Source organism: Pteronotus mesoamericanus, unplaced genomic scaffold, assembly GCF_021234165.1.
Source record: "Pteronotus mesoamericanus isolate MK-2021 breed Mesoamerican mustached bat unplaced genomic scaffold, CSHL_Meso_final contig_163, whole genome shotgun sequence".
NCBI classification, from domain to species: Eukaryota; Metazoa; Chordata; class Mammalia; order Chiroptera; family Mormoopidae; genus Pteronotus; species Pteronotus mesoamericanus.
Window position 1 is genome coordinate 713,376 of NW_026555064.1, and position 8,104 is coordinate 721,479.

Sequence of the window (8,104 nt, forward strand, 5' to 3'; positions counted from 1 at the left end):
CAACTGACCCCTGGACGGTTCTCCGCATATATTTTATACATGCTAAAGAAAATAATTCCAGAAGAGCTTCAATCAGATTTTTGGCACAAATGGAACTGTAAGTGATTTCCATTCATAAATATACTCCACATGAATTTTTATATAGTCTCTTTACCTCACTTCCTCTTGTCAGGTCCTGTCTGTCTCGCTCCAGGTCATCTGATTTGCCATAGGAAAATAGGTGGCCTCTGAAGAACCAGGTGGTTTGGGGGATGAGGAAGAATATTGTTCCACAGATCATCAGAAAATAACAATTGTAAATAAAAATATTAATGTTTTTATTGCTGCAACCCACTCAAAAATAGTAAGCAGGCCATTGCCAATGCCCGTCCTGGTGAAGTCATAATGAGAGTTAGATGACAATGAACAAAAAGCCGTATCAAGAGGGTTGGAGAGCACAGGGCACTGAATTGTTTACTCATTCAGCAAATATTGACTGATGACTTTTATGTGGCCTAGGGCTTTCCTACCTGGGGAGGATACAATGGTGGAGAAGAAAACACCTAGTTCTCCCAGTAGTGTGCTGGTGAACATTTAAGCAACCAGCAATCCAAGAGGGGGAAAACCCGAAAGCTCAGTCTATAGCATTCGCCATTTTCCATGGTGTAAATACTCCCACTCTGGCTAACTTCCAACTATCACTGTGCTCTCTCTGATTGTGCAGTTGTAAAAAGATGCCCACAATGGGGTCTTACAGTTGGCTCCAGCACACTGAGTCCTTCGCTACTGCCATTTCAAGGCAGACACCAGTCAAAAATAAGAAGAAAGGGTATTTTATCATTTATTCTTCATTCATGTGCAAGGTATTATGCTAAGTGCCCACCCACATTATATAGGGCGGTCTGCTTTACTTTGGCTACCAATTTAAATGTTAATCTCATCCAAAAATACCCTCACAGACATACCAGGTGTGTGGGCAACATGTGGTCTGGTCAAGCTGACACAAATTATCCCTCACAGCATTCAATCAGGAGAGGTTGTGATTAAAAAAAAAATTATAGGTGGCAATCAGTATTTGAGTTATTCCTGGTTTATTGAACTAATTGATTTTTTCCCCCAACCCCTTAGTTTATGGAGTCACTTTCACATATAAGTCTTACATTCATGTCCATCATAAAACACTTACCTTGTTTCAGTACAGAAGAACCAAATGTCATCGAAATGAATGTCAACAAAATGAATTTAACTTATAAGAAATAAAAGAGCATAAATCCCTTTTAAAAATAAAGGATCTGCAACCAGCTTTTGGTTGCTTGCAAGCCAATTATGCCAAAGATGACTGGCACCATTAAAAAGCAATCCACTCTTGGGCGGAGAATTGAAAACATATGTCCACAAAAACTTGTATATGGATAATTATAGCAACATTATTTTTAACAAACAAAAAGTAGGAAAAACTCAAATGTCCATCAACTGACAAATGAATAAGCCAAATATGATATATCCATACAATGGAATATTATTCTGTTGTAAAAAGAATCTTACACATGCTACATCGATAAACCTTAAAAACATTATGCTAAGTGAAAGAAGCCAGAAACAGATGGGGTCACATACGCTATGATTCCATTTATATAAAATGTCCAGATAGACAAAAATATAAAGACAGAAAGTAGATTAGTGGTTGCCAGGGACTGAAGGGAGGGAGGATTGGGGAGTGACTGGTCATATGTATAGGATTTCTTTGTGGTGTGATGAATGTTCTAGAATTAGATGGTGATGATGGATGTGCAACTTGGTGAATATACTAAAATCCCTGAATTGCATACTCAATAAACCTGGTATTTAAATAATAATTATCTATTATGCTTGTGTTCCTTAGAGATAGTGTGCATTTTAAAACTTTTAAATATAGAAATGATTTGGGGAAGAAAAAAGGATTCAGAACATCAATCTCCCAACCTAACCTCCAATAAAGTATTTCTAGATATTAATAAATACATCTAAGGAACAGTGCAGGGGTGTTAAAATTCCGGTTTTGTTTAATGTTCTCACTCTTAAAGGAGGCTCAAAGTTTAATAAAATTCAAAGGTTTCAGGGTCAGACTGACATGAATTCAGTTTTTAAAACCTCCATCTTTGGTCACTGAAAATGTAGCACAAGGTGGTAAAGAGCCCCATGGCTTCCCAGCCACTTAGTCTGGAAAGCAAAATGAGTGGAAAACTTATCTCCCAGCCCAGGGGTGATGACTGGCTGCTTGGCAGATGCAAACAGCACTGGCCACTTTATTCTAATAAAGGTTGTCCTTTCGCAAAATTCAGTCCAGTCTCTGAGGTAGAGCTATTAAACTGCTGAGCAACTCTACATTGGAACTGAAATGCCTCATCTTCAGAGAATTGCCCATTATCCTCTGTCTGGGTAGAATAACGCAGGAGGCTGCAGAAATAGTACTCACCTGTGACCAAGGACGTGTGGTACCAGGCCTTCCACAGAAGCAAAAGGAACTATATCTTTTTAAAGTTCTTTTCACTAGTGCTTTGAAAAATCCCATTTTTCTCGGAAATATCTGTCTATAGGTTTTCACTAAAAATGCACAGCCGTTGTTTCTCTCTCTGATGGGATAATGTGAAAGGCTTATCCTGCTGCCTATCTCTACTTGTCCATTGGTCTTCATTTTAATTATATAATTAATGTCTCAAAACTAAGAGTAAGCATTGCACATGATTTCTTACTTTGTGGGCACAAATCCGATCTCTTCATTACAAAATAATGAAAAGCCCAATACGAAATGGCCCGCTGCTCCGGTGTTGCAGCCCCGTTTGTGTCATTAACAAGCTCTGTGACCCTGGGTAAGTTATGTATACCCTCTCCAGGTCTCAGTTTCTTTCACGGTAAAATAATGGGCATTAGCTAGATGCTCTCTAGGTCCTACAGTAGTACGATTTTAATTATGCATTTTGTCTCAGTGGATGCACACATTTGTTCAAGCCATGTGGCCTGCAGCCTGCAGGAGGGAGATGGGCTTTTGTGCGGCTTCCAGTCACTGGCGTTTTGCTGAGTTGGCCCCCTTTTGGAGTGCAGTGGCAATGAGGCAGTCGCAAGCAGCAGATCAAAAGGGGAAAGTTTTGCTTGTCTTTTCACATGAGCGGCCTTCTCTTTCATTAATAACTTAGCAGCTTAGAGCCTTGCGTGTTCTCCAAAATGAAGGCCTCTGAGTTGGCCTTGGCAGGAGGGAGTATGGATCCTGTCGTTTGGGTAGGGGATGGGGTTCTTTCTATGGAAGTGGGTAAAATTTTAATGGAGCAACATAAAGAATTGTGAATCTGAAGCCACAAGAACCCAGATCTGACATGCCAATTAATCTTGAAACACCCCTGTAGCAGTCTCTTTCCACCTATGCATTTCCCAGCAAGTTTGAATTCAGTAGTTCCAATTGTCCATTTGCTTAGGGATCCTTCGAAGACCTCGAATTCAACATTCCTAAAACCGAATTTCTTTCTCCACCAGAAATTAGTTTTCCAATCCTTGATGACACCCCTGGCACATATCGTGTCACAGGTCCTTTCCTCCCCTCCCCAGCCCTTCAATGCTCCGCTATTTCAGCCTGGACTGCGCGTCGCCTGGACAGCAGCAGTTTTCCAACAGCCCCACCCCCGAGGTCCTTTTCTTCTTTCATCCTGCTGCCGTAACCATCTGTCCAAAGTCTAAGCTTGATAATGCCACTCGCTTTCAACCATCCCTCACAAACTACCAAAATGCAGACCCGTCTCTGCGATCGTCAAGTCCCGCCACTTCCTGGCTTCGGTCCACTCCGCCAAACAGCCCACCTTCACTGTAAACACCTGAAGCTATAGGTTTTCTCACCTGGAATCTCCTCCCCCCCACTCTCTAGAAACACCTGTTAGTCTCTTGGATTCTTACTCCGTCACACCTAAAACTGAAACCCCCTTCTCTGAAATCCCTGGGCACCCTTTCTGCATCTGTCTTCTGTGGTATATTATTCAACCATGAAAAAGAAGGAGATCCTGCCATTGGTGACACCCTGGATGAATCTTGAGGCTGGCATTATGCTAAGAGGAGTCAGTCAGAGAAAGACAAATACGGGATCTCACTTAAATGTGGAATCTGAAAGCAAAACAAAACTTGGACTAATAGATTCAGAGAACAAGTTAGCGTTTGCCAGATAACACTTTTCTGGGGCTAATGAAATAGGTAAAGTGGCCAAAAAAACCCCCCCAAAACTTAAAGCTATAAAATACATGTTATGAAATGGAATGTAGAGCATGATGGCTATAGTAAATATCATATTGATTTGAAAGTTGCTGATAATAAATCTAAGTTCTCATTACAAGAAAAAATTATAATTTGGTGTGGTGATGATACTAACTAGATTTATTTGGTGACCCTTTCACTGTATGTTAAATCATTATGTTGTAATCCTGAAACTAAAGTTGTATGCGAACTGTATTTCAGTTAAAAAATACCTCTGGACTTTGATGTCCATATTTATTTTTACTTAAGGTAGTTTGAAAATTGGACTGTTCTCTGGTTATTCAGAAGCTGTGGATCAATGTGTCACCTCATTTTTGTTATTCTGTACAGCTTCTAGAAAAACTTAGTTTTTGGTGACTTCCATTATCCTTTGGGTACTAGGTCCCATTTTTTCCCCTTTAGACAAATGATTTTAGGAACCCTCCATGATACATGAAACAATGAATAAAGGGTGTCAGCATGGCACAAAGAGTCTTCTAGACTGTCATACACCATTTCCACTTGATGGGTGCTCCTGGACAAGCTCAGCTTTATTTGGCATTCAAGTAACACCCAATTCACGAGGGCCAGTCTCCGTGAAGCCTAATTGCTGGCTAAGAGCTGTTTCTTAGAAGGAGAGTTATTTAACTAACAGGACATGACTTTGTTCCAAAGAGGTTATACATGCTTCACATACACATTTTAATTAACACATTTGAAGTACATTGGAACCACCATGTCAAAAGTGGTGAGGTGCATAGCTGCTTGCCTTGCTGCATTTACCACTTGGGTTTCTGGTCGCTGAGTACATAGATCAGTGTAGGTTTCCCTAGTGGAAAATTTGGTCCACTAGAGATCTTCACTTTGTTTCTGAGAAGTTATACGTCTCTTTACTTTAAAATTTTTAGATAGGTTTATCATTGCACTGTGGCTGGAGTAAACAGAACTTTTTATTTTTATTTTTTTTTTTTTGGTTGGGCAATTCATTTTTATTGTATTTTTTTTAAAATTTATTTACTTTTTAAATACATTTGTCTCTGCCTCCCCCCCACCTCTTTCCCTTAACTTTTTAAAAGTGTGATCTCAACCTCTTTCCTTATAATCACTTACTTTTGTATATCCTTCCACAGTTTTGTTTGAAAATCTAAGAACATACAAATGTTTCTCTCCATTCAAAATACGGCATAGTATATTACACACATATTTCTGAACTTTGCTCTTTGTCACTTAACATTTTCATTATTAGGAATAAAGTGTCCTTATTCTCTTTTGTACTTTTTAGTATGCACCAATAAATGTATTGTTAATCAGTCCCCAAATGATGGTTATTTGGGTTACAAACATGTTTTAATGAATACCCTTTTACACATATCATACACACATGCAAATGTCCCAGATACAGGATTGCTGGGTCAAGTTTAAGTATTTGTAATTTTGGATGGTGGGTGCCAAATTGTTCTCTATATTATACCAATTTGTAATCCCACTGGCAATGTATGAGAATGCATTTCCTTAAAGGTTTACCAAGTTTGTTAGAATTTTGAATTTCTGCACATCTAAGCTTTTAATTTGCATTTCTGAGATAAAACATCTTTTCATACATTTAAGGGTCATCTGTCATCCGCCTATTCATACATTTTATACAGTTTTTTCAAGTGGATAGCCTTCTTAATAATATCTGGAAATATTAGAGATCAGCTCTTTGTGAAATGATTTCATTATTTTTCACATTTATCATCTTTTGACATAACCTTTGGTACTTTCTTGCCATTCAGGCTTTTTTCTAAATTCGACCTATCAAACTTCTCTATTATGGGTTCTGGAATTAGGGTCATAGTTAGAGAAATCTTTTCTACTCCAACATTGTAAAAAAAAAAACAAAAACAAAAACAAAACCTGGAGCCCCAGCTGGTATGGCTCAATGGATTGAGCACCAGCTTGTGGCCTGAAAGGTTGCCAGTTCTACTCCCAGTTAAGGCACATGCCTGGGTTACAGGCCAGGTCCCCAGACAGGGGCGTGCAAGAAGCAACCGATAGATGCTTCTCTTGCACATCGACATTTCTCTCCCTCTTTTCCCTCCTTTCCCCTCTGAAAATAAGTATTTTTAAAACCGGAGAAGAGAGATAAAGTTAAACTTGCTGAACAAAGTTGCACAGAGGAAGTTAATAAAGAACTGTCTTTAGAATTGTTTCCCTGCCCAATGAGCTACATCATACAGCTAAGAGCATCAATAACAGCTTGTGATCAACTAACCAGGGAAGCTCTCACTTAAATCAAAGGCTGTTTATATAGCCTAGACTAACATTTAAAGCTGCAAATAACTAGTAGCTATGTTCACAAGCCAAATGCAATTTATGTAGTATGACAAAAATTAACTACTCAACCCTAACATCATAGGAAGGGACAGTCTTTGACATGAATGTAGTAATTTCTGTATTTCTTGTTAAAGGTAACAGAAGAGATAACTGGTACCACTAAACAAAGACTGCATTCTTTATACAGGGTGAGGCCAAAGTACGTTTACAATTGTGAGTACACGAAATAGTTTATTATTGCATTATTTTCCCTACACACAACTGTAAATCTACTTTTGCCCCACCCTAATTATACCAAAATAGCCATCAGCTACCATGTGCGTGCCTTTTATTTGGTAGGTGTTTTAACATTATAAAGTTTGTATTACCATTTTACAGATGTAAAAATATGGCTCATAGAGATTAAAAACTGTGTCCAAGTCAAAGAGCTGTTGCTTGGCAGGAGTGGTAATCAAACCTGGTATTAAAGTTTCCTATCACATTACTGTAAGTCTCCTGAGTACATTGTGTGGTTAGTAATCTCTCTCAATTATTTATTTTTCAAAGTGAAAAAGCAACGTGGGACTTTGTAATTATTATGATTTGGGTCATTCCAAACATTTCTCTTTTTTAATTTACTAATTTTTAGGAGGGGAAGGGAAAAAAAGAAGGGAAACATCGATGTGCAAAACAGATTGGTTGCTTCTCGCACACCCCCAACAAGGGAACCTGGCCCACAACCCAGGCATGCAACCTGGCTGGGAATCAAACCAGTGATCTTTCAGCTCACAGGCTGGAGCTCAGTCCACTGAGCCACACCAGCCAGGGCCCAAACATTTCTACGAAAAAATTAATGTTTTTTCCTTTTGATTTGCAATCTGAGTCACCTCTGTAGCCTAAGGGTATTACCATAGTAACTTCACAAAATAAACACTCAATATACATTGGCTGAGAGAAATGTAAACCTGAGTCATGGCAATTCAATTGCAAAATGTATGCAATACATACAGCAGAAAAAAAGAATGCTGATTAAATATAATATCCATGCTCACTTAAATTAGAAAAATCTAAGGCAGTAACTTGGAAAATTAAGTATTGCATATGGCTATATGGAATGAACTTTCTTTAAAGAATGGGAAAGACATGAGACTAATTAACTCTCTATATAATATCTGCTAGAAACTTAATAGAAATATTTGTAACCATTTAATATATTCTATGTAAGCAAATCCTATGTCATACAGCTTACACAATGAGTTGATCAACAAAGTTAACGTCAGTATGAAGAGTGAATTTTTGTCTTATGTAAACCATCATTAGAAATTCATTGTAAATGTAAACTACTAAAATATTAAACAACAGGAATGACATGAATTCATTCATTATTCACAAGTAAAAGGCAGAAACTTCACTGGGTTCATCAACAAAACATTTCCATTGGCCTTTGAAAAGAATTTTGTTACTGTACTTCATAAAACCTATAGTTTTCTGCAATACTCTCTTTGTTTTGGTCCCACGAGGACATCGAGCCTACAACTGTACACCCAGGAAGGGAAACTCTTCTCAAGAGAAGGTCAAG

General features: G+C 38.3%; 1 pseudogene; it reads left to right on the forward strand.

Annotated features, from left to right (window-relative positions):
- The window catches only part of LOC129088345 (ferritin light chain-like), a 29,558-nt pseudogene extending 25,741 nt beyond the window's left edge, over positions 1-3,817 (forward strand).
- The last annotated feature ends 4,287 nt before the right edge of the window (positions 3,818-8,104 follow it).